At 46.9% G+C, this 27,362-nt stretch overlaps 1 protein-coding gene across 2 annotated transcripts in view; it reads right to left on the reverse strand.

The window, feature by feature from the left end:
* Window positions 1-27,362, reverse strand: part of Cracd (capping protein inhibiting regulator of actin dynamics) — a 138,221-nt gene that overhangs the window by 54,662 nt on the left and 56,197 nt on the right. Inside the window, exon 2 of one of the 2 annotated variants that reach the window (XM_045161537.1) lies at window positions 3,092-3,263. The gene's annotated coding sequence lies outside the window, so the exon portion shown is untranslated. Of the gene's footprint in view, window positions 1-3,091; window positions 3,264-27,362 lie in introns of those variants that run through there. The other variant, XM_045161536.1, reaches the window with a different exon arrangement.

Here is a 27,362-nt window from a genome sequence, read left to right on the forward strand (position 1 = left end):
TAAAAATAATCTGCCTCCTTCTCCCCCAGCTCCTTTAAGAGTCAAAAGCAACTCAATAAGAAAGAGAGTTTTGAGCTGGGTATGGTGGCACACACCCTTAATCCCAGCACTCAGAGAAGAGGTAGGAACATTGCCGTGAGTTCGAGGCCATCCTGAGACTACAGAGTGAATTCCAGATCAGCTTGGGCTAGAATGAGACTCTATCTTGAAAAACAAAACAAAATAAAAAACCAACAGGGTTTAGGCAAACCAAAACCTACTACACACACACAAAAAGGGAGCACCTCAGGCTGGGGAGAAGGGGAGATGGCTCAGTGCATAAAGGGACACTCATCCTGCCTGATCCCATGTACAATGTGTGATGCCGCGGCAGGGCGGGGCTTCTGTACTCAGCAGGCTGATGTTGTGAGATGCGGTGTGGCAGCCGGAGCGTTTCCCAGAAAGCACACGGTGAGCGCCACAAAGCAAGAATTCACAAAGAAACTCTGCCCTAACTGAGGGGGAGCAGCCTGAAAATTGCCCTCTGACCTTACACACGGGCCATGCCATGGCATGTGTGAGCTCATACTTACACCCACATACATGAACATCGCACACACACATGCAATTTAATTAAAAAAAATTTTTTTTTGTTTTTGTTTTTCGAGGTAGGGTCTCACTCTGGTACAGGCTGACCTGGAATTAACTATGTGGTCTCAGGGTGGCCTCGAACTCATGGAGATCCTCCTACTTCTGCCTCCCAGAGTACTGGCATTAAAGGCATGTGCCACCACACCTGGAAAATTTTTAAAATTTAAAAAAATTTTGTATTTACTTATTTATATTTTATTTATTTATTTGTAAGGAGAGAGAGACAGAGAAAGACAGAGGGAGAGAATAGGCACGCCAGGCCCTCCAGCCACTGCAAATGTACTCCAGAGGCCTATGCCCCTTGTGTATCTGGCTTATGTGGGTCCCGGGGAATTGAACCTGGGTCCTTTGACTTTGCAGACAAATGCCTTAATCGCTAAGCCATTTCTCCAGCCACCCCCATTTACAATTTCAAAAACCAACCAACCATTCAAATAAACAGAGGACCATCTTGCCAAAGGTGGACTTTCCTGACTCGACTTCACATCAAAAACCGTATCATGGTCACACTTTTATAGCGTTTGGACCTAAGGTTAAAAAAAAAAAAAAAAAAAAAAAGACCCACATTCCAATTGTATAAGTGAAGAAACGGAAGTCAGCCCACGGTTGACTCGGGACAGCCTCAGCCCTGGGTGCAGCAGTCCTGTACCTCAGCGCTGGCTGCGTGCCCGTCTGCTCCATCCCTTCCTTCCGTAGACAGTTACCATCACCCTAAAGGGTGCACCTACGCTTGACCATGTTCTTACTCTGAAGGATAGCGACCGTGAGAACCAGCGCAGGCCTGTGTTGGGTTAGAACAACGGAAGCAGTTGGGGAACGCATAGGCTCGCTGGGTGCAGCCTGTGGGATGGCTCTGTGACCTGGACACACAAGTCGCATCAGACACACATCACAGGGAACATTGTTTTTTCTTTGTCCTTGGAACATGGTATGGGGATATCTTCTATTTGGCCTACACGTGTTAAGTAACTCAGGCAGTGACAGACATTCATAAAGAAACTTGCAACATACCTCTTGGGGCTGGACTCCAGCTCCACCCCGCCCCAGTGACACACCTCTTCCAGCAGGGCTCTGCCTGCTGAAGACTAAGTAGGAAGCTTAATTAAAAATACCTAAGGTGGGCTGCAGCGGTGGCTTAGTGGTTAAAGCACTTGCCTGCAAAGCTAAAGGACCCAGGTTCGATTCCCCAGGACCCATGTAAGCCAGATGCACAAAGTGGATGGAGACCCTGGAGTGCTCATTCTCTACCTCTCCCCCCACCTCTTCTTCTCTCTCCTTTCAAATAAATAAATATTTTAAAAGGACTGGAGAGATGGCTTGGCGGTTAAGCGCTTGCCTGTGAAGCCAAAAGACCCCGGTTCGAGGCTCGATTCCCCAGGACCCACGTTAGCCAGACGCACAAGGGGGCGCACGTGTCTGGAGTTCATTTGCAGTGGCTGGAGGCCCTGGCGCGCCCATTCTCTCTGTTTCTCTGCCTCTTCCTCTCTTTGTCTGTCGCTCTCAAATAAATAAATAAAAATAAAAATAAATTATTTAAAAAAAAGATACCTAAGGCTATGGGAACACATATTTACATTCAAACCACCACAGGCAGTGACAGACATCCATAAGGGACACTTTAGAACACCTAACAGGAAGCTGAATGAAACCTGATCCCTGGCTTCATAGGACAGTCCAGCTAGAGGGACAGACAAACAAACAATAGTCTCCATAGAAAGTGGCCAGTTCCTTGTTAGAGTCGGGCTAGGGCCGTCACAGAGCAGCATTAAGGGTGAATTAATCCGACTGGTGTCCAGGCTGTTCGTTAGTAGCAGAGTCTAGCCTTGCCTGACTCTCACCTCACTTCCCCCAGGGGACACAAGTGCCCACCCCCAGGATCCTGAACTGTTGGTTCTTGATCAGCATCTGTGTTCTGGGAGAGAGAGAGAGAGAGAGAGAGAGGAAAGAGGGAAGCGAGGGAGGAAGAAAGAGGGACAGCCGGGTAAGGAAACTACAGAGCAGAAGCGAACAGCTCCAAGGGGCACACATTACCGAAGCTTCTAGGGATGTCATGAGCGGGAAGGGTGGTGGCAGCCTGAGCTGGAAAATCTGTGTCCTCGCTTCAAGCGTGAAGTCTAGCTTATGGCCATCTTTTCCCATGGGAACTTGGTCTTCTAGCAGAAGAGCCTCGTTGAACCAAGCCAGTGAAATGCCACCCTCCAGTACCAGTGAGGACAGAAAAAAACAAAAAACGAAAAAACCACCTGGGGCCTTTGGGAGTGTACAGAAAAGGAGGGCAGACTCCTTTGCTAAGGCCCCAAGGTGACTTCTCCCCGACAGAGCACCCCAGGTGCCCAACTCAGGTGGCACGCCCACGTTGATGCCAACTGCTGCCTGCCAAATCCCAACCTGGCACCTGCCTCCCTGGGGATCCCCTTTTCCTCAGCCGGGTCTCCTCCAGAAAGCCAGTGCAGGTCCTTACCTCAGGCCCTCGTCCAGGGTCTCCTCCTCTGGGGAGCAGGTCCCATCGCTGGCACCCAGAGCGGGGCAGCTCTTCGCCTCCGCCGACTCCCCCGGGGACAGCGGAGCGTCTCTCTTTCTCCTTTTGCCAAACAGCTTCTTAAAAGGCTGGAATTTGCCTCCCTTCTTCTTGTCTGCGGATTTACGAGATAAACACGAGCCGCGGTTAGGTAGGGCCGGACCTCTGAGTCGAGGAGCAAATTACAGCTCAGTCGCCTCCAGCCCAGAGGGCAAAGGGCAGCCGGGTGCCAAGCCCGCTGCCAGGAGTGTCAGAGCCGGCCTGGCCCAGAGCACCAGGCACCGGCAAGGCGCACCTCCTGGCCCTCAGGCTGCCGGGGCTAAGGCGCTTGCCTACAAAGCCTGACAACTTGGGTTCGATTCCCCGGTACCCGTGTAAGCCAGATGCCACAAGTGGCACATGCATCTGGGGTTCGTTTGCAGTGGCTGGAGGTCCTGGTGCTCCCATGCTTCCTCTCTGCCTGTATCTCTCTGCTTGCAAATAAATAAGTACCATTTAATATAGGGCTGGAGAGATGGCTTAGCGGATAAGCGCTTGCCTTTGAAGCCTAAGGACCCGGGTTCGAGGCTCATTTCCCCAGGACCCATGTAAGCCAGCTGCACAAGGGGGCGCATGCATCTGGAGTTCGCCTGCAGTGGCTGGAGGCCCTGGCGTGCCCATTCTCTCTCTCTGCCTCCTCTCTCTGTCACTCTCAAATAAATAAATAAGATTATATATATATATGTATATATATATATATATATATACGTATATATATATGTATATATATACACACACACACACACACGCGCGCGCGCGCGCGTATATGTGGATACATATTACATATAAACCCCCAGTCATTCTGTTTCAACTTTGTCATATCAGAAGACAATGGTTACCTATTGGCACAAGCTCTGACCCCAGAGCCTTCCACTGGCATATGCTCACTCCCAGGTTTCTTCTGTCGCCTTTACAATTCTCCTGTGAAGAATGCCAAAGGAGTTGCTACCAACATCTCCCCACGTATTAATGCACGTATTCAGGACCAAAGCTTGCAGCCAACCTTTGCGGAAGGTATTTTAGGCAGTGACCTTTATTCTGCAATTTCCTTCACACCACTCCAGAAAAGCACCTTTTCTCATCTTTCCTTAAGAACCTTAAATACCACCCAACAAATAGCTGACAAGCATTTTTAAAATTGTTTAGCCCTTATTGGGTACTGCTACCCTAAGAACTGTATAGATTAATTAATCTTCATAACACTATGATATTAGATATTGATAAGCTGAGAAACATGAACTTGCTTCTTGGTTACACTATGGGAAGCATATAATTTTAAAGTACTTCATTTTATCTTATTTGCAAGCAGAGAGAGAGAGAGAGAGGAGAGACAGAGATAGAGGGAAAGAGAGAGAAAGAGAGAACAGGTATACCAGGGCCTCTAGTCACTGCAAGTGAACTCAGACACATGTGCCACTTTGTGCATCTGGCTTTATGTGGGTACTGGGGAATTGAGCTCAAGTTGTTGGGCTTTGTAAGCAAGAGCGTTAACTGTTGAGCCATCTCTTTAGCATTTGCAAACAGAGAGAGACAGAGAGAAGAGAGACAGAAGGAATGGGCATGGCAGAACCTCCAGCCACTGCAAAGTAACTCTAGATGCAGATGCCACTTTGTTCATTGGGCTTTATGTGGGTACTGAGGAATCAAATCCAAGTTGTCTGGCTTTGTAGCCAAGTGCCTTAACTGCTGGGCCATCTTTCCAGCATTATTTTTTTAAAGAATTTTTATTTTTATTTATTTATTTGACAGAAAAAGAGGGAGAGAGAGAGAGCGTGTGAGAAAGCGCCAGGGCCTCCAACCACTGCAAACGAACTCCAGATGCATGCACCCCCTTACACATCTGGCTAACATGGGTCCTGGGGAATCGAACCTGGTGGGTCCTTTGGCTTTTGTAGGCAAACGCCCTCCATCCCTCCAGTCCCAGGAAGCATATTTTTGAGGTGAGAGTCGAGTTCTAAACAGAATCGTAATGCACACTGAAAAGACAGGAAGCGCACAGGCTCCCGCCCCAGCGGACAGTCAGAGGCGCCAGAGCTCTGCCGGCCACAGCCTACAGAGGGATCGGGATGTGACGATGAGGCCAATGATGCAATAAGCTCATGTTGGAGATTTTCATTTTTTTTTCTGGGTTCCTCAGATTTAAAACTGGGTGTGGTGGCTCATGTTTGTCATCCCAGCTCTGGGGAGGTTGAGGCAGGAGGATTGTCATGAGTTCAAGAACAGCTTGTACTACATAGTGAGCACCTGGCCAGCCTGAGCTGTAACAGTGAGACCTTGTTTCAAAAAAGCATGACAGGGGCTAGGGTGATGGCTTAGCTGTTAAGGCGCTTGTCTGCAAAGCCAAAGGACCCAGGCTCGATTCCCCAGGAGCCACGTAAGCCAGATGCACAAGCTGGCACATGCGTCTGAAGTTTGTTTGCAGCGGCTGGAGGCTTTGGAGCGCCCATTCTTTCTCTCTGCCTCTTTCTCTCTGTCAAATAAATAAATAAAATATATATTTTTTAAAAGCATGACAAAGGGCTGGAGAGATGGCTTAGCACTTAAGGCACTTGCCTGCAAGGCCTAACGACCAGGGTTCAATTCCCCAGTACCCACGTAAAGCCAGGTGTGCAAAGTAACAGATATGACATCTCAACCCACAGCATTGCTCCAGTCTTGATTTTCAGCTAAGCAGGGAATTGTAGGTTATGTTCAAATTTATGGATAAGAAATAATCATCACTGATATATATATATATATATATGTGTGTGTGTGTGTGTGTGTGTGTGTGTGTGTGTAAAGTTAAAGTGGATTTGGTAAAGTTCAGCAGAGCTGGAACCAGGGGAAGTCATTACAATCCAGGTAAACCCCAGCTTTTGGACAGGTCACTTGCACATTTCAGTGAGCAGGTTGACTAGGCCTGGGTGGCAGCCAGGAAGGGTGATAAGGCTCTCGGTGTTTACTGTTCCAAAAGGCGGCAGCCGCCATGTAAGATATTTGCAGCGCCGGCCACGCTGCGGGGAAAGACGGTCCAGCAGAGCGCAGAAGGAGTTTCACCCAAGCACGAAGGAAGGACAAAGCCAGCCTTGGAGGGTTAGCACGGGAAGCCTTAGCTTGGAGCCTGGGTGAGCCGGGCTGGAATGGCCTGCTCTCGTCCATCCCTCTGCTTGGCCGGTCTACTTAGAACTTACGGAGTAACTGGCACTCTGCCAGCTTGTGTTACACCTTATATGGGCAATAATTTAGCAGGAGCACACCTTCGGGGCGTCATCTGGACGACCTGTCACAAAGTCCAATGCCAAGCACTTGTCAGGGACCTGGGATTGCTGCATCAGCAATGCCTTGGTTGTTATCACGGAGGCTTAGGGATATTAGATGTCTGGATCCTCATTCTACAAGCCCTTCTGACGAGGAGAGAGAGAGAGAGAGAGAGAGAGAGAGAGAGAGAGAGAGAGAGAAGAGAGAGAGAGAGAGAGAGAGAGGGAGAGAGAGAGAGAGAGAGGGAGGGAGGGAGGGAGAGGGAGAGACGGAGGGAGAGAGAGGGAGAGAGGGAGCTTAAATACTAAAGACTCCAATTTGTCTTCAGAGGAGTTATAGCACACAAGCTTTCCTTAAGAGCCTGCTCCAAAATCTTTGTGTTTGGGGACAATTCAGTTATAACAAATAATACTACATTTGCTACAGAAATATCTTGCTATTTTAAATAACATTTTAGCCAAGGTGTGGTGGCGCATGCCTTTCATCCCAGCATCAGGGAGGCAGTGATAGGAAGACTGCTGTGAATTCAAGGTCACCCTGAGACTACATAGTGAATTCCAGATCAGCCTGGGCTAGAGCAAGACACTACCTCAAAAAATAAAAACCAAAAACCCCCAGAACTTTAAAGTTTACCCTGAATGAGCTGGGCGGGGTGGTGCATACCTTTAATCCCAGCACTCGGGAGGCAGAGGTAGGAGGATCACCATGAGTTCGAGGCCACCCTGAGACTCCATAGTGAATTCCAGGTCAGTCTGGGCTAGAGTGAGACCCTACCTCGAAAAATGAAAAAAAGTTTACCCTGAATGGAAATGGGGAAGTAACTCAGTAAAATGCTTATGTTGTAAGCACAAAGATCTGAGTTTGATTCCCAGAAGCCAAGTTAGGTGTCAACAGTGGCATGTCTGCTATTGTGGAAACCACCTGCTGTCTGATTGGATTTGAGGCCTGCACCATGGGAGGGAATTCCTGCCTGGTACTGAAAACCTAGTCAAAAGTCTATGGCTGGGAAGGTCATAAACCCGAGGGGGAATGTTCCTCCAGTCATGCCCACCACATGGTCCTATAAATATTTGCTCATGTCCACATGTTCATGCTGCTCTCACTTTTTGTGGCACACGCCTTTAATCCCAGCACTTGGGAGGCAGAGATAGGAGGATCACCATGAGTTCGAAGACACCCTGGTTTTTCAAGGAAGGGTTTCACTCTAGCCCAGGCTGACCTGGATTTCACTATGTAGTCCTGAGGACTAATGCCTGATGTCTTCTGGCCCCCACATGCACACACGCACGTGCACATGCACACAGTCACACAAACATACACATGCACACAAGTTTATTTTAGTATTTAGACTGATTAATTTCTTTCTTTAAAAAAGAATTTTAGCCGGGTGTGATGGCGCACGCCTTTAATCCCAGCACTTGGGAGGCAGAGGTAGGAGGATCACCGTGAGTTCGAGGCCACCCTGAGACTACATAGTGAATTCCAGGTCAGACTGGAATAGAGTGAGACCCTACTTTGAAAAACCAAAAAAAAAAAAAAAAAAAAAAAAAGAATTTTATTTATTTATTAGAGAGAGAGGGGGAAAGAGAGTGAGAGTGAGAATGGGCACATCAAGGCCTCTAGCCACTGCATACAAACTCCAGACCCATGTGCCACCATGTGCATCTGGCTTACATGGGACCTGAAGAATCAAACCTGGGTCCTTAGGCTTTGCAGGCATGCACCTTAACTGCTAAGCCATCTCTCCAGCCCAAGACTGATTAATTTCTAAGACCAAGTAATGATATCCATGTCAACCCTGCATTCAGACAGCAAAACTTGAAGTGACATTAATAGAATATAAATTTTATCAACAGAGTGTGTGCTTTATCCTTACTTATTTGACTTTCCAGTTTATATTTTCAAATATAAGGTCTCTCATACCACAAAAACGCAAGCTACGGGACAAAGTAGTTTGACTGTAAAAGGCCCCACCTAGCCTCAGGTGCTTGTGATTAAGCCTCCTACTTAGTGCCCCAGCTGGTGGAGCCTTTGAGAGGCGGAGCCTTGCTGGCAGAGGTGTGTCGCTGTGGGAGGGGAGTGTGGGGTGAGGGCTGGGGAATTTATAGTGCAGCCAGCCCCCGCCTCTGGCTAGAGTTAGCTACCTCTTGCTGCTTCCTCCTAGTTGATGTGACAGCATGTGACATCCAGCCGTTTCCTTTAGTCGGGCTTTCCTCTCCATTTTGAAACTGGAAGCCTGAAACACACCCTTTCCTCCCACAAGCTGCTTCTGGCTGGGTGTTTTGTCCCAGCAATGAGAAGGGCACTGCAACGCGAGACAGCTGCAATTCTACGCTATAGTGATCATTACGGAAATCTGAAGATGTGTCTGTTACTGTCCATTAGATAAAATTTATGATCACCATGATCTGGATCAGTATTAGAAGTCTACCTCCAGAGAATCAGCCAGATTAAATGCACAGTCACCAGTATTAACTATGTCCTTGACAAATTACAACTGCTCTTTGAGTATCATTTATTTATTCATCAATTATTTATTTATTTTTTGTTGTGAGCATTTTGTGGTGCACAGACGGGACATGAAAGGCTGAAGCAACTTAAACAATGTAAAACACAAAACAATTCTGTGATGCTAGTATGAAATCCCCCCAAATACAGATGCCATATAAAACACAGTTTGGCAAAGTGTTCTCCAATATAGAGTTAAGATGACATTTCAGCATTTCTCAACACTGAACATATATATGTATTTGTATTTTGTTTTTCAATGTAGGGTCTCACTCTAGTCCTAGCTGACCTGGGATTCACTATGTAGTCTCAGGATGGCCTTGAACTCACAGTGATTCTTCTACCTCTGCCTCTGAAGTGCTGGGATTAAAGGTGTGTGCCACCATGCCCTACTCTAAACATATATATATATATTTTTTTAAATTTTTTTTGTTCTTTATTGGAGAGTGACAGAGAGAGAAAGAGAGAGAGAGAGAGAGAGAGAGAGAGAACGGGCGCGCCAGGGCTTCCAGCCACTGCAAACGAACTCCAGACGCCTGCACCCCCTTGTGCATCTGGCTAACATGGGTCCTGGGGAATTGAGCCTCGAACCGGTGTCCTTAGGCTTCACAGGCAAGTGCTTAACCACTAAGCCACCTCTCCATCCCTAAACATATATATTTTAACTGAGAAAAAGAGGCAGAGAGAGGGAGAGAGAGATTGGGTGTGCCAGGGCCTCTAGCCATTACAAATGAACTCCAGATGCATGCACCCCCTTGTACATCTGGCTTACATGGGTCCTGGGGAATCAAACCAAGGTCCTTTGGCTTTGCAGGCAAGTGCCTTAATCGCTAAACCATTTCTCCAGACCACTAAACATCTTTTTTTTTTTTTTTTTTGGGTGAGGGTGGAGGAGACTGTGGGAAGAGAACAAGGAAAGATAACTGTAATTATTACCTACTTTGTTTTCTGATTGGCTGCAGACCCACATAGGGGTTAAATGTGTGGGTCCCAGCGACAAGAGTAGTTGGCCCGAATCCTATCTTTTGTTAGCTGTGAAACATCTGCTTGCCCACTCCTAATGACATTCAGACCGTCTCAAGCCGCATGCTTGGATTCATGGGTAAAAAGGCAATGGGTGTCACATTTTCCTAGTGTTTCAGCATTTTTCTGTTTTAATTCTCCACATGAAAGAAGCAGCATGTGTACATTTGCTGCTTTAAGGATCATCATTTTCATTTTTAAAGAACTGAATTAAATTAATTTATTTTCATCATCCAATAATTGCTTTGGGGAATTTTTTTTTCATTTAAAGAAGTATTCATCATCCATTATTCCATGGATATAATTACATACCATCTGATGCCTGCATCACCATAATTACTAGTTTACAGGGAAGATTCTAAACATTAAAAAAAATCACTGGACATGTCAAGCAACTCGGGTGCATTTTCCATTTGTCATATGGATATAATTCTTACATTTTTATTTCTGAACCTAAAATAATAAAAGCATACAGTTCCTCTGCATCAGGGTTCTGTTGGACGTGTCCAAGTGAGAAACAGAGGTTCCCCATGATAGTCCACTTTAAGGATTATCATAAATGTCTTAAAACTGGGGGTTTTCAGAACTTTGTGCTAGGTTCTTGAAGCCAGTGCATCTAAAAATCCAGGTAAAATCAATTTAAGCACATTTCTTTCCTTCTTTCTTTCTTTCTTTCTTTTTTTTTTTTTCGAGGTAGGGTCTCACTCTAGCTCAGGCTGACCTGGAATTCACTCTGGAATTTCAGGGTGGCCTCAAACTCACGGCGATCCTCCTACCTCTGCCTCCCGAGTGCTGGGATTAAAGGCATGCACCATCGCTAAGCCATCCCTCCAGCGCTCCCCTACTTGTTAGATAGGTTTTCACTATGTGGCCCATGGTGGCCTCCTGAGTGCTGGCATTTACCCATTGTTTATGGGTATCATATCTGCTGATCACACTTAGAGAAACATTCCTTCTCTTCCTCTCATTGTCTCTTCCTCCACCCCCAGGGCTGTGTCCACGCTAGACAAATGTTCTATAATTGTCAGAAATAATGCAGGCTAGGAATGTAGCTCAAACACCTTTTAGTTTTTACTTATTTATTGGTTTATTTAAACACTATGTTTCACACGTACACACACCCACCCACACCCACACCCACACACACCTCCTTAAACCCCAGTGCCTCTCATTCTGTAAACAGAAGCATTCACTGAAGTGTTTTGGACTTCACTGGTTGAATAACTCTCATGTTTTATGTAAACTTCTCATTTCAAATATGCATGCAAACAGATACCATAAGAAACAGCACACAACAATTGTCTGAATCCTATAATTTTACTCATTTAAGGGGATTTTTGTTTACAGTGTTTTTCTTAGCTTTGGAATATGTGAGATGAAACTTGAAATTAAAAATGATGAGGGAGGGCTGCAGAGATGGCTTAGTGGTTACGACTCTTGCCTGCAAAGCCTAAGGATCCAGGTTTGATTCCCCAGGACCCATGAAAAGCCAGATGCAGTGACGTATGCGTCTGCAGTTTATTGCAGCAGCTGGAGGCCCTAGCATGCTCATTCTCTCTTTCCTCTCTACTTATAACTAAATAAAATTATTTATAAATAAAGTCGACTGAATGCATGCATGTGATATGTGGCCATCACGTCTGTGCTGAACCCCATAATCCTGGGTCGTTGGCATCACAGCTAAGGACCTGGCAACATTTCACGTGACCTGCACACCCCAGCGCCCCAAGATGTGAGGACACAGGCTGAGCTTCTGCTTCCAAAGGGAGGGCAGGGGGAGCCAGAGGCTTCTTAGGTCACCAGGGGAAAAGGGAACAGTTCCCTTCTCTTACCGAGGGAAGCAAGGAAGAAGAAACTTGTGACCTTGCTGCCCGAGAAAACAAAGACAGGACTGGAACTCCTTTAGAAGGCGGAAGGTGTCCCTGGAATAAACGGCGAAAGGCCCAGGGACACAGAAGCCATGGATTTCCAGAGCCTATATCCAGGAACCCGGCACGGCGCTCTCGGTGCCCGGGCCCGGGGCATGCAGACCCCCAAGGCAGGCTTAACACATGGCTGCGCTTCAGCTCCTCAGCCAGAAATGTCATTTTTCTTTCTTGGCAAGCGAGGAAATTCTATTCATTCTTCAAAACCGTGTCCTTAAAGCTTTACCAAGTCTGCAGCTGCAGTGACAATCCATCACTCCCTCCTGACTTCTGTGCTTCATTCACACTTCTTCTTTAGTTCAAAAACATTTTTTATTTATTAATTTATAGCAGAGAGAGGTAGCGAGAAGATAGCCAGAGCATCGTTACGTCAGGGCCTCCAGCCACTGCAAACAACTCCAGACCCATGCACCGCTTTGTGCATCTGGCTTTACGCGGGTGCTGGGGAATTGAACCCAGGTTGTTAAGCTTTGCAGGCAAGTTCCTGAACAGCTGAGCCATCTCGTCACAGCCCCATACTTGTAATCTCTCTCTCTCTCTCTTTTTTTTTTTTCTGTTTTTGAGGCAAGCTCAACCGACTGCCTTTTTTATAAGACAGAGAGAGAGAGAGAGAGAGAGAGAGAGAAAGGGAGAGAGAGAGAGAAAGGGCATGCAAGGGCCTCCAGCGACTGAAAGTGAACTCCAGATGCGTGCACCCTCTTGTGCGCATGCGTGACTTTGAGCACTTATGTCACTGTGCGTCTGGCTTACGTGGGGCCCGGAGAGTCAAACACGAGTCCTTAGGCTCTGCAGGCAAGCGCCTTAACCGGCGAGCCATCTCTTCAGGCCCCTTGTTCTTTTTTAAACATTACACTTTCATCTACATAGAAAGTGACGTGACATTTAGGGTGAATTCCTTATAAAAATCTGTCAAGCTGTCTGTCTTAAGAAAACCATTCTGCAATTTACCATGTGTCATGTAGAGAATTTAAAACTGTCTGCAGGATTAAACATCTAAACGAAAGGCAAATCGGAAAACATCACCCCATAACATGAGTGGCAATACCACCGGGCCTTGGTGCCACACGGAGTCTCCCTCCGCTGAGCAGGTCTGCCCCCGTGTACCTCTGTGGTGAGCTGACACCAAGGCTTTGGCACCCTTTGAGGGGCTGCAGTCACCCACGCCCCCCAACCTGTGGCACCCATAGTGGTCCAGAGAGTTTTTTTTTTCTTAAATTTTAAAAATTTATTTATTTATTTATTTGAGAGTGACAGACACAGAGAGAAAGACAGATAGAGGGAGAGAGAGAGAATGGGCGTGCCAGGGCCTCCAGCCTCTGCAAACGAACTCCAGACGCATGCGCCCCCTTGTGCAGCTGGCTAACGTGGGACCTGGGGAACCGAGCCTCGAACCGGGGTCCTTAGGCTTCACAGGCAAGCGCTTAACCACTAAGCCATCTCTCCAGCCCAGTCCAGAGAGTTTTTAGAAGGCCGCTGCCTTGGCCTCAGGCCAGCCCCCCAGCCCCCACGCTCCTGCGCAGCCCATCCAGCCCAGCTCAGGAGTTCAGCCTTGCCGGGAGGAAGGTCCTAGTTCCTAAGTACCTAGAATGTGACCATCTGAAGTCAGTCATTTGTTTTGAGACAGGGTCTCATCTATGCCAGGTCGACCTTGAATTTGATATGTAGCCAAGGCTGGATCATCTGATCATCCTGCTTACACCTCCCAAGTGCTGGGATTGTAGGCAGGCACCCCCACGTCTGGCTGAAATCAGAGCTGTTAAAAGATAACTGAGTTCAGGCTGGAGAGATGGATCAGCGATTAAGGCACTTGCCTGCAAAGTCAAAGGACCCAGGTTTGATTCCCCAGGAGCCATGAAAGCCAGATGCACAAGGTGGTGTATGCACCTGGAGTTTGTTTGCAGTAGCTGCGTGCCCATTCCCCCCCCCCCACTCTTTCACTCTCTCTCAACAAATAAATAAATAGAGCCAGGGTGTGGTGGTGCACGCCTTTAATCCCCGCACACGGGAGGCAGAGGTAGGAGGATCACCATGAGTTCAAGGCCACCCTGAGACTACACAGTGCATTCCAGGTCAGCCTGGGCCGGAGTGAGACCCTACCTTGAAATACCAAAAATAAAATAATAATAATAAATAAATAAATAATAAAAATATATTTAAAAAAGATAGCTGAGTTTCAATAAAGTCACTATGATGTGCTTGTCCAATATGACTGGTGTTCTCCTAACAGGAGGACACATATATACAGACAGACAGACAGACAGACAGACACACACACACACACACACACACACACACACACACACACACGGAAAACAATGTGAAGGTTAAGGAGAAGGGGGATCTGTGTATGTATCTGCCCTATACTACCTTCGTCTTGGTCTTTTGCCTACAGAATTGCGAAGACGAAAAAACGCTGTATTGCTTAAGCCAGCAGCAGTCTGAAGGCGAGCAGAAGTGAGACCGCCACGCCGGCGCTGGGTGGCATTAGCGGCCACCTTGGTGCTGGAGTTTTGTGTCTCATGCCTTTGCGTCTTTCCACGCCTTCCGCTTCGACCCGAAATGCTTTTCTGCTGCTGCTTAGAGGACTCCTCACCGTTCCTCCCACCGAAAACCCGGGTCCCGTTCTCTGCAAAGCCGACCTTGAACATTCCCGGCGGGAAGAATGAGCCCCGCCTCTGTTCTACACCTGCGCCTCGGGCAGGTGATCTGTGTCAACCTGCGGAGCCCGCGGCAGCTCTCCCTAGCTTCAAGTCTCCTGGGCATCCACGGCCATTCCTGGTTTCTCTGTGCACAATATGCGTGTCCTGTTCCTACTTTCTTAGGGCCAGGTGTTTTAGAGATCAGCGCTCTTCAGATTGTATAAAGGCATGTAATTTAAACTCCCGGGGTCCATGGCAGCCTCTCAAGTCAAAGGCGGTATCTTGGGAAGACATGGACAGTCACAGTGAGCTTTGCAAGCAAATGAATTCGCACCAGCCTTCCGAAGAACGTTCAGGACGCTCACGGTACAGAGGAAGGACAAGCGGTTCCTTGACGCTGTCGAGTCAGTCCTGCAATCTCTCTTGTTCTGAAAATGCGAATTTATTCCAGTGTGAGTGGTGGGTGCGATCTCACCTCAAGAAGCACTCCTTGGATGCAGAAAGCTGTGCCCAGCTGAGCGAGATGTGTGGAAGTGAGACGGAGCTCACACAAGCAGAACTCCAAGTAGCTTCTAGTCACCTCAGACTCCTGCCTTGCTGAGGAGACACGGTTTTCAACCGGTTTCTGGCAACTCTCCATTCACCGCCTCATCACAGCCTTCCCACTGTCCCAGGCCACAAGCAAACTCCAGGACCTATTCCGTGTGACGCGCCACACTTGTCACATGTAGGCTTTTCGGAACCATTTACTCACACCTGTACAACTGTGCGACATTTTTGAGTTCTTGTTAAAATTCAGGCTAGCGTTTATATCTTAGATCCCAGTGGAGTTGAGGACAGCACTTTATAATGTGCTGCAAAAATATCTTGAGAAAGATCAATATTCATACTGTACTTTGCTAGAATATAAGTTTGTGCCACACTTTCAGAGTTTGGAACATGTCATTGCCGCTGATTTTATGTGTATATATATATATATATATATATATATATATATATATATATATATTTTAGAGAGAGACAGAGAGGCAGATAGAATGGAGCCTGCAGCCACTGCAAACTAACTCCAGACACATGTGCCACCTTGTGTATCTGGCTTTACATAAGTACTGGGGAATCAAACCCAGGTCATTAGATTTTGTAGGCAAGTGCCTTTAACCATGGAGCCATTTCTCCAGTCTGTCACTGATAAACTTAACTAATTAATTCATTTATTTATTATGTGTCTGTGTGTGAGAGAGAAGGGAGGGAAGGGGGAAAAGCAAGAAGGAGAGAGAGATTGGAAATGAGCACACCATGGACTCTTGCCACTGAAAAGGGTTTTGACACGTATGTGCCACTTAGTGCATCTGGCTTCATGTGAGTACTGGGAGCTGAACCTGGGCTGAAGGGCTTTGAAAGGACGTGTCTTCAGTCTTTTATCTGTGTTAAATTTTTTTAAAATTTTTATTTATTTATTGTGGGGGAGAGAGAAGGAGAATGGGCACACCATGCATACGCCACCCTGTGCATCTGGCATATATGGGACCTGGAGAATCGAACCTGGGTCCTTATGCTTCACAGGCATGTGCCTTAACCACTAAGCCATCTCTCCAGCCTCAGTCCCTCACCTCTTTTGAGACAGGGTCATACACTGTAGCCCGTTGACCTGCGCACACATGCAGAGGCCAGAGGAGAACGCGGGGAGTCTCCCCTCCATGGCTCATCGTGGGTTTCCTTGCGATGGAGTCTGTAACTGATTCCATTCCGGACCTTGCTGACTTTGTGAGTCTCAGTTATTCTCTGGTGTCCGCTCTCTGTTTACATGGGTGCCAGAGAATCAAATGAGTGTGGTGTCAGGCCCTTGTGCTTCTGTGGGAAGAGCTCTTAACCACTGAACCATCTCTCCAGCCTCTCTGCGGCTCCCTCCAACTGCTGCTATCAATTTTGAGTCAATGCTACCATCCTACTTTCAGCATTAGACTCACAGTTCTCATAACATGATTCTACTTAGCACATTGACCTCTAAGAATACTCCTGTCACTTTATAACAGATGTGTTTACACCTTATCAGGATGTCCTGAGGCGGGCCGTACTTACCCATATCTGGGGCAGGGAAGTACTGATTAAAATGGCAATTATTCGGCTGTCTCTTGCCCCCTCTCCTAACCTTTCAAAGCAGCATTGATTTTTAATTTTTTCTACTTTATTCCACGCTAGTTTTTCAGAACCACCTTCCACATAAGTTTCACTATTCACAAGGGAAATCAAATAATATTTAGAAATAGTAACACAGGCAGAGGGGATTTCTACTGTGAAGCCTCAGTGTTTGGACACATTTCTCCCACATACTACAAGACATGTGGGTGGCAGTTCCTCTTGCTGCCAGTTTCTGTGATGTGAGTTTCAGAGGGTGCTGTGAATCTAGAATCCACCGAGAACAGCGAAGACTGGCATTGGGACTGTCTGCCACAGCTGCACCACGGCCCAAACTCCCGAACACCCTGGCGTTTCTATGCCTTGAACGCCGAACTTACGAGTCTCCCTGGCCATGTGGATGAATAAAATGAGGGACAAAGACCTCTGAGGGGCTTCAGTCAGAGAAATGAAACCAAGAGATAGAAAGACAGATGCAATCTCTATACAATATGTCTAAGAGATTTTTTTAAAAAATATTTTTTGTTCACTTTTTATTTATTTATCTGAGAGCGACAGACACAGAGAGAAAGACAGATAGAGGGAGAGAGAGAGAATGGGCGCGCCAGGGCTTCCAGCCTCTGCAAACGAACTCCAGACGCGTGCACCCCCTTGTGCATCTGGCTAACGTGGGACCTGGGGAACCGAGCCTCGAACCGGGGTCCTTAGGCTTCACAGGCAAGCGCTTAACCGCTAAGCCATCTCTCCAGCCCTGTCTAAGAGATTTAATGTGAGGAGGTAGTTAACACCAGATGGGAGCTGGCCTACTGAGTCTGAAATCTCCTGGGCAGGTCATCAGGAAGGACAAGTGGAACTTTGCAGATCCAGGCTAAAGCCACAGGTGGAAGTTCTCCGGGAAGCCTCAGCGCTGCCTTTCAAAGCTTTACCATATCCAGCCAGGTTCACCCAGTTTACCTTGAATGATCATCATTATTAAACTCAACCGACCATGGGCTTTAATGACGCCTATAAAACACCCCCTCAGCAACAGCTCGGTGCAGCAGCATTACCTGATTAAGCGGCGGGGGGGCAACAGCCTGGCCACGTGGACACATCAGAAAGGTCATCAGGCCCCTCCTTTTGTCAACTTGACACTCACACTCTGAATGGCAAACAGAGTCAATCCCCAAAGAAAGTCAAGAGCAAAGTCAGACTATCCAATAACTAATGGCCCAGGTCCACATGACAAATATTCTGTTCTCCAGAAGGGGCATCAAGCCCTGGAATGATGCTCCCGCTTTCCCTTTGATCTCCTGTGACTTCAATTGCAAGATGCAACATTAACTGCTACCACCTGAACCACCACTATTACTTTTGATTATTATAGCTCCTGTTAGAGGATAAAGGGAGAAGACAGAGGAGGGTGGTGGCCTGCTCGGGTTTGATCTCTTCACAGACCACTTCCGTTTGATGATGGAGTACTTTTCCACATGCCCAACTTGAAGGCCTGGTGGGCTTTTATATCACTCAGCTCACAAATGGACACCTCCATCTACAAGTGGCTCATGCTTAAGTATTAAATAATAAGAAATTAGCCGACTCAAACTCTGTCTCTGTCTCTTTGTGGGACTGGGGATGGAACATAAGGCCTTAAACATGGCAGGCAAGTACTTAATCATGGAGATATAGCCCCCTCCCCACTCTTATTTTTTTTGTATTTTATAATTTGAGACAGGATCTCACGGGCTGGAGAGATGGCTCAGTGCTTAAAGGTGCATCCTTGTAAAACCTGCTAGCTCAGATTTGATTCCCCAGTACCCAGGTAAAGCCAGATGCACGAAATGGCACATGTACCTGGAGTTCTTTTGCAGCAGCAAGGGCCCCTGGCATGCCCACTCTCTCTCTCACACATATTCAACAAACAAGTCAATAAGTACTTTTGCAAGGAATCTCAGTAAATTTCCCAGATCGATTTGAGCCACTAGGTGAAGCCTTTTTTGTTTTGTTTTGTTTTTAGTTTTTCAAGGTAGGGTCTCACTCTGGCCCAGGCTGACCTGGAATTCACTATGTAGTCTTAGAGTGGCCTCGAACTCACGGCCATCCTCCTACCTCTGCCTCCGGAGTGCTGGGATTAAAGGTCTTTTTTTTTTTTTTTTTAATATTGGGGCTGGAGAGATGGATTAGCACTTAAGGCACTTGCCTGTGAAACCTGAGGACCTGGGTTTGAATCCCCAGGACCCACATAAGCCAGATACACAAGGTGACACATGCATCTGGACTTCACGTGCAGTGGCTGGAGGCCCTGGTAGTCTCATTCTCTCTCTTTCCATCTGACTCTTCCTTCGCCCACTCTCTCTCTAAAATATTTAAAAACATCAACAACTTCTGTATGATAACTTACCATGATCATAACCCCCTCTTGCCATCCTCCCCAAAAGCTGTTTCTTTAAGGGAGAATCTGTTGAGAATGCCAGAATTCTCTTCTGAATCCTTGGTGAATCACAATCAGGGGCTTGCCACGTGCTCCAGATGGCTTCTCTATCTCTCATGACACATAAAACAGCGTTGGATCTTATGGATTAGGCCCAAATGCCAGAGCAGTATACATACATGGTGGCCCAGATCTGTTGCAAAGCAACCTCTAGCTTTGGTTCCTATTCAAAATCAACAGCCGTTTGAGATACATACTAAGTGGGAAAGCGTAATATACACACATGAGGAGTAAGTTGCTTCCAAAATCCAAAGAGGATGCCAGGCTTGGTGGTGCACACCTTTAATCCCAGCACTTGGAGGGTGAGGTAGGATGATTGCCATGGGTTTGAGGCCAGCCTGGACTACAGAATGAGTTCCAGGTCAGCATGGGCTAGAGTGTAATCCTGCTGAAAAATAAACTAATTCTAAATCCAAAGCAGACCACCAGACGTGCCTCTTTTCTGGCCGTAAGGACAGGATACATGGCACTTAATTTTACTAGGTGCTATTTCCCATCCTTTAGTCAGAATGCCTAACCAATATGCCCAGGGTAATTGCTATTTCCTGCTTACCAGATCCAATCATCATACCAGCAAGTTTATAGCTTTTGTAATTTACTATAAAGGAACTACGTGGTGCTAGACAGCTTGAAGTCATGAGGAAAATTATAATCACCGATAATACAGAGACTCAACAGGAGCTAGTTAAATAATCATTTACAGATTTGAGAATCATCTGATTGATGAATAATATTCACTGAGCCTCAAGGACAGATGCCATCTTGCCTCCTGCTGAATAAGAGATGAGTTTAGGGTTGAGTTTTCAAACCGTGCGGAAGTGCATGCAGAACTTCTCTAGACATGTCAAGCATTGACAGTACTCTGTGAGCGTGAGCTCTTGGCAAATTGAGCGGAATTGTCTATGGCACCAGTGGGAAAGTGAGCCAAGGTCAGAGTGTCACTGTGGTGATTCGAATGGAACCTGTCCCCCCATAGACTCATGTGTTCGACTACTGAGTTCCCTAGCCTGTAGTACACAAGGTTGTGGACCCTTAGGAGGTGGAGTCTTGTTGGAGGACGTATGACACGGGGATGGCTCGTGAAGTGTGACATCTGGCTCTGTACCACGCTTTCTCGCTCTGTCCACTTCTACCCTGATGCGACGTGGGCTTCCTGCTCCTGCTCTTCCTGTCGTGATCGGCTCTGCCATCTGGAACCATGAGCTGAATTAAGCCCTTTCCCTCCATGAGTTGTTTCTGGTCAGGTATTTTGTCCCAGCCACAAGAATGTAACTGACAGATATACAGACATTCATGTTTCTCGGACCCATCAGGCAAAGATCTTGTTTGCTTAATGAAGACCTGTGAAATGTGGGCCCAAGCCGTAGCTACGGTATCTAGATGGCTTAGGGAAGGAAAAGGAAGGAACTTTGTCCTCTGGGCCTACCTATGAGTACAGCTACGCCAATATTTCTGAGAATTGTATGGTGGGGCACAAGGGACAAACTATGTGGTGGTTTGAATGTAAATGTCCCCTCATAGCCTCAGGCATTTTTTTTTTCTAATTTAATTTTTTTTTATTGACAACTTCCATGATTGTAAACAATATCCCATGATAATGCCCTCCCTCCCCTCACTTTCCCCTTTGAACCTCCACTCTCCATCATATCCCCTCTGCCTCTCAATCAGTCTCTCTTTTATTTTGATGTCATGATCTTTTCCTCCTATTATGAGGGTCCTGTGTAGGTAGTGTCAGGCACTGTGAGGTCATGGATATCCAGGCTATTTTGTGTCTGGAGGGAGCATGTTGTACGGAGTCCTACCGTTCCTTTGGCTCTTACATTCTTTCTGCCACCTCTTCCGCAATGGACCCGCCTCAGGTATTTTACTAAGCTTGCTATGCAGTCCCGAGCTGGTGGAGTCTTTGGGAGGTGGACCCTCGCCAGAGGCAGTATGTTTCTTGGGCGCCTTAACTGCTGAGCCAACTCTGCTGCCCAAAACCTTTTACTTTTTTTGTTTGTTTATTTGTTTTTCAAGGTAGGGTCTCGCTCTAGGCCAGGCTGACCTGGAATTCACTATGTAGTCTCAAGGTGGCCTTGAACTCATGGCAGTCTTCTTACCTCAGCCTCCCAACTGCTGGGATTAAAGATGTGTACCACCCTTTACCCTAAAAGCTCCTCATCTCAGTTCAGAAAGATTTGCTCAACCATGTTTATAGCTGCTCAATTCATAATAGCTAAAAACTGAAATCAAACCAGGTGCCCAACATGGGATGAATGGATAACCAAGATGTGGTATATCTACATGAAGGAATTCTACTCAACAGTAGGGGAAAAAAAAATGACAAATTGAAATTTGTAGAAAAATGGTCGAACTTGGTACAGATCATTTTAAGTTAACTCACACAATCACAGGAACACAATTGGTGCATGATCTCACTCATCTGCAGTTCCTAACCTGGATCAGCCTAAGTTGCTGACATAACTGAATAGAGGCTTGGACAATAGGGAGGGTAGGGCTTGGGGGGAAGGACAAAGGTGTGTGTGTGTCGGGGGGGGGGACACAAAACTGAACCCAAATTGAAGTGGTACCATAGAAATTCTATATCCTGGAAGTCAGATTAAAAGGTGGAACCCTCAAGAGGACCTTAGAGGGAGCATCTGAATAGAAGGGTCCTGGAGAGAGTGAGATGAAACCTAACCTCAAATTCCTCCTGTTTCCCTTTCTTCCCTGGCTTTTTCTTTTTTCTTTTTCCTTGGAGCTGGCCTGTAATTCCCTGCACCAGGATGTGGTCTACAATGAGCTGTTGATCAGAGAGACCTACTAGATCTCCCAAAACAAATAAGCCAGACTTCTGTCAGAGCACTTGGTTACTCACCAGAGAACCATTGAAAGGAATTATATGGTCTAGAGATGGCTTAATGGTTAAGGCACTTGCCTGCGAAGCCCAAGGACCCAGGTTCAATTATCTAGATCCCACATAAGCCAGATGCACATGGTGACGTATGTGTCTGGAGTTCATTTGCAGTGGCTGGAGGCCCTGGTGCACCTATTCTCTCTCTCTCCCTCTCTCTCTGTATACCTCCTTCTTTCCCTCCCTCTCTCTCTCTCAAAAAAATAAATAAAAACTTTAGAAAAAAAGGAATTATGTTCCTTCACACATCATGCAGGGCCTTTTAGGACATGTTGCTAACCCCCAGATACACAGGATAAAAACGTGGATGAATGAGGAAATCTAGACATTTTCACTAATGATCAACTCCAGATGCTTGCTGGAGACAACAAAAGCTATTTCAAAATAGGTTTGTAATTGAACGAAGATGGTTGGAGAGGGCACAAATGCACCAGTGAACTCGATTAACCTTTGGGCATTGTGCTGTGCTTCAAGTTTTATGTGTACTAACTCGTAACTACAGGGTGCAGTGTTATTTTCCACTTTTTATAGGGAGGCTCACGGAGGTGAGTTAATTTGCCCACTGTCACACAGTTAACCAACAGCAGGGTGAAAATCACATCACTCTTGTTTAACTCCATCAAACATGTTCCATCATTATGTTGCCCTTCCAAAAGTGTGTCTCAGACCCACTGTCAGACTGAGAGCACCCTTGACTTTGGACTTTGGAGTAAATTCTGGAGTTAAACATAGTTGAATCCTCACTATCTCATTTAGTAGCTATGACATTGGGCAAGCTCCATACTATCTTAGGTTTCTGTTATTTTGTTTAAAAATCGGGATGGCAATAATACACAGTTTATTGAGTCTTAGGGATAAAGTTAGAGATCATAATGCTCAGCGCACAGGGAGTCCTCAACAACTGATTGCCATTGAAGTGCTAGCTAGTAAGTATTAAGACAGTTACTTATAGGGTACGTCCACCTTGACCTTTATGTGGTGTTTCTTGGTTTTTTTCTTTATATATATATTTTTTATTGATTTGAGAAAGAGAGAGAGAGGCAGAGAGGGGGAGAGAGAAAGAGAGAAAGACAGAGAGAGAGAGAGTGAGGAAGAGAGTACCAGGTCCTCTAGCCACTGCAAATGAAGTCCAGATGCATGCACCCCCTTGTGCATCTGGCTTATGTAGGTCTTGGGGAATTGAACCTGGGTTCTTTGGCTTTGGAGGCAAGTACCTTAATGTCTAAGCCATCTCTCCAGCCCCTCCAGCCCATGTTTCTTGGTTTTTATGAGGAAAGAGGAACAAGGGGCTAGGGAGATGGCTCAGTGGACAAAGTGCTTACTGCGTGAGCATGGGGACCAGAGTTCAGATGCCAGCACCCGTGAAATGCCAGGCGGAGCCGTGGGGAAGCGCAGCCTTGGCGGAGGAGGTGTGCCACTGGGCGTGGGCCTTGGGATTTTATAACCCAGCCCCCTTGCTCACTCTCGCTGCTTCCTCCCAGCTGATGTGATGCGATGCGATGCAGCGCTCTGAGGTTTGCTCTCCTCATGCTTTCCCCACCGTGACGAAACTTCCCCTCAACGCTGTAAGCTGAAGGAGGATCTGCTTCCACAAGCTGTGTCTGGTGGGGCTGTTTTGTCCCACCAGACGCAGCTTATGTAGTAGAAGATATGTGGTAGCATTCTGCATGGGGAAGGCAATGTGAACTCTCTGAAGTTGTCCACAATGACAAACAAACATAAACAAGTTATGTTTGTGCTGGATCTCTCTCTCTCTCTCTCTCTCTCTCTCTCTCTCTCTCTCTCTCTCTCACACACACACACACACACACACACACACACACAAAACAAAAACAGAAACACAGGCACCTGCACAATTTAAAACAAGTGATCAAAGAACCATAACATATTCCATTTTCCTTTTCCTAGAAAAGCTAGACACCAACTCTGACCCAGCAGGCACTAACTCAGAAGGTGTGGAGCAAGGTCCTGGGGTAAAGGGCGAGCAGGTATGTGAACAGGCCTCCTCCTGCCTGAAATGATCCGGGAGGTCTCTGGAGAGAGAGGCTCTGCTAGTCTTGAGAAGGTAACAGACGAGGTGGGTTCCTGGTGTTTCAGTGAAATTTAGCAATGCCTTAGGCATATCTGAAGTTTTAAAAGCCCATGTATGATCTGGGGACTAAAGCTCAGTGAAAGGGCGCTGGTCTAGCCTGTACAAGGCCGTGAGTTCTATCCCCAACACCGAAAAAGCAAAACAAAACAGATAAAACTTATGGTTCTCTATCGGGCCAGGAATCAGGTAGGCAGCTTGTTACTTCCAGCTACGTTATAGTTCCAACCCACCTGACATAAGCAGAGTTATTTTGAGAATATTTTATGTTAACTTGAATAAATAAAGTTCTCTGGGAACAAATTGCACAGGCTGGCCTCCCCAAGGCTGCCGACAGATTCGGCTCTCGTCTGCAAGAGGAGCCTGCGTGGGGCCGATCAGGTGAGTGTTCTCTATCGGGGTCCCACGGCCCCACCTCCTTGCCAGCATCCTACAGAGTGCTCTGCCTCACAGTCCACTCTTCTGTGCCTTGACAAGATACCGCGAACGGGGGCTGGAGAGGTGGCTCAGCAGTTTAGGTGTTTGCCAGCAAAGCCAGAGGACCCATGTTCCATTCCCCAGGGCCCACATAAAGCCAGGTGCACAAGGAAACACATACATCTGGAGTTCCTTTTCAGTGGTTGGTTAGACTCTGGCATGTCCGTTCTCTCTTCTCTCTCAAATAAACAAAGTATAAGAAACACACTTATTTTAAAAATAAAATAAAGAGGGGCTGGAGAGATGGCTCAGCAGTTAAGGCGCATGCCTGCAAAGCCTAAGGACCCTGGTTCAATTCTCCAGATCCCACGTAAGCCAGGCGCACATGGAGGTGCATGCGTCTGGAGTTTGTTTGCAGTGGCTAGAGGCCCTAGTGTGTCCATTGTCTCTCTCTCTCTGATAAATAAATAAATAAATAAAAACAAATCTTAAAAAGTGTAAATAAATAAAATAAAGAACAAATGCCCATACAGCACTTAAGCAAATGCCTCCCCAGCCTCCTGAGGGGCTCTCTAGGAGAACTCTGCTCTCCTGATCATTAGGCTGAAAGATTCCAACCTTAGGGGAGATCCCTCGTGCAACTCTGAAAGCCAAGTGACTCTTCATGAACTGCCCAGTCACACAGCTGCAGAAGTAGTCAGTACATTATCAATGCATCGGAAGGCAGGAGACAAGGCTAGAGTGAGAAAGGTTATCAGGAGAGGAACTTCATCCTGCAGGACTTGTCTAATACGAGGGACTCCCTAGCTTCAAAGGATACAGAATGGGGGCTGAAGAGATGGCTCGGTGGTCAAGGCGCTTGCCTACAAAGCCCTACAACTCGGGTTCGATTCCCCAGTGCGCACATAAAGCCGAATGCACAAAGTGGAGCACGTATCTGGAGTTGGTTTGCAGTGGCAAGAGGTCCTGGTGTGCCCATTCTCTCCTTCTCTCTCTCCTCCTTGCAAATAATAAGTAAATGCATAAATAGATAAATAATACTGTCCACACTTGGCTCCGATGTTTAGCTTAGGAGGAAGAGAGAGCCTTGTGCAGAAGACCTCCAGCCTCGCTTCTCACACAACTTCCAGGACAGTGTTCACGAAGCAAAAAGCTTGGATCTGTCCTAGCGATAATGAAAACCGTCCTCTCCCATTCAACCAAGCTCATCAAACTGCAAGTGAGGGCTGGGGAGATGGCTCAATGGACAGAGCTTCAGACTCCATGTAAAAAGCCAAAAGCCATGGTGGGCTTCTGTGATCCCAGTGTGCTGATGATGAGATGGGAGACAGAGACAGAAGAATTTCTCAGAAGCTCCTGCTAGAGTAAGAAACCCTGCCTCAAACGAAGCCAATGGAGCTGGGCGTGGTGGCGCACGCCTTTAATCCCAACACTCAGGAGGCAGAGGTAGGAGGACTGTTGTGAGTTCGGGGCCACCCTGAGACTCCATAGTGAATTCCAGGACAGCCTGGGCTAGAGAGAGACACTAACACAACCCCCCCCAAAAAATATGAGGTGAACAGGCATAGACCAATCCAAAAGTTGTCTTCCAGCCTCCACGCGCATGCTTGTACTCACACACATACACACACATACACGCATGCACACCCACAACACAGACATGCAAATAAATAATACCATTTTTTAAAGATGTAGTGCGTGATACACTGATTTTTGTTTTTTTTTCTCAACGCTGAGGGACTTCATAGATAGTCACTGAGTGGTTAGAGGATACATACTTGTAGAAAATCTTACAGAGCTAAGAAGCTAGATGCCACACTGCGTGCCATTAATGATGACAAGGATGGCCTCTTTCTTTTTCTACTGTGCCCCGATTTCAGAGGGCAAGTGCAAGGCCTTTCCTGACATTCCACACCCTTACCTTCTGGATCGATCGAACACGCAGGGCTCCTCTATGCGACGCACTGAGGGAAGGGGGTGTGTGCGTGTGCCCCACACGAGCTCGGGAGGACCTTCTCCGTGTTACGAACAAGCTTCCACGGCAGAAGTCAGCTTGGGCGCAGGCACCGTTGGGCTGACTTTGGACATGGTTCCAATTCCAGTAAGGAGGAAACAGCCATGGAATACCCAAGCCAGCACTCTGCCCCTGACAGTTGCTCGGAGAAATGCAGGCGCGGCATCTCTAACTCCATTCCTGTGTGTGCCTCTGTCCTGCATGTCAGCTGACCGCGTTCATATTCACCTTCAGGTGGAGGGACAATGACTCTATGTTTTTAAATTTTTTTTTTTTTTTTTTTACTTATTAGAGACAGACACACACACACTCTCACACGCAAAAAGAGAGAGAGAGAATATGCATGCCAGGGTCCCCAGCCACTGCAAACAAGCTCCAGATGCACGTGCCACGATGTACATCTGGCTAACGTGAGACCTGGAGAATCAAACCTGGGTCCTTAGGCTTGGCAGGCAAGTGCCTTAACCACTAAGCCATCTCTCCAGCCCATGATGTCTCTTTATTAATGATAGCAATGAAGACATCAGAAAGGTGAGAGGAAAGAGATTAGATGTTTTCATTCTGCTCAGATGTTTCTAGTGGCTAAGGATGGGAACAAGGTGTTTCTAAGAAGTTTCATTTCCCTTCTAGGGGACAACGTGAAGATCCTCTGAGAGCTGTATTGCAGGGCATGAGCTCTGGAGGAGGGTTGGGATTGACAACCACAGCCCTGGGAGCCTGAGGGACAAGGGCTTCTGCCCCCAATCATCAGTGGCCACCTAGGGCAAAAGGCCAGACAGATCTTCCTGGCAAAATAAAACACAGAACACATTAGAGTCTATATT

The sequence above is a fragment of the Jaculus jaculus genome, chromosome 11 (assembly GCF_020740685.1).
Source record: "Jaculus jaculus isolate mJacJac1 chromosome 11, mJacJac1.mat.Y.cur, whole genome shotgun sequence".
NCBI classification, from domain to species: domain Eukaryota; kingdom Metazoa; phylum Chordata; class Mammalia; order Rodentia; family Dipodidae; genus Jaculus; species Jaculus jaculus.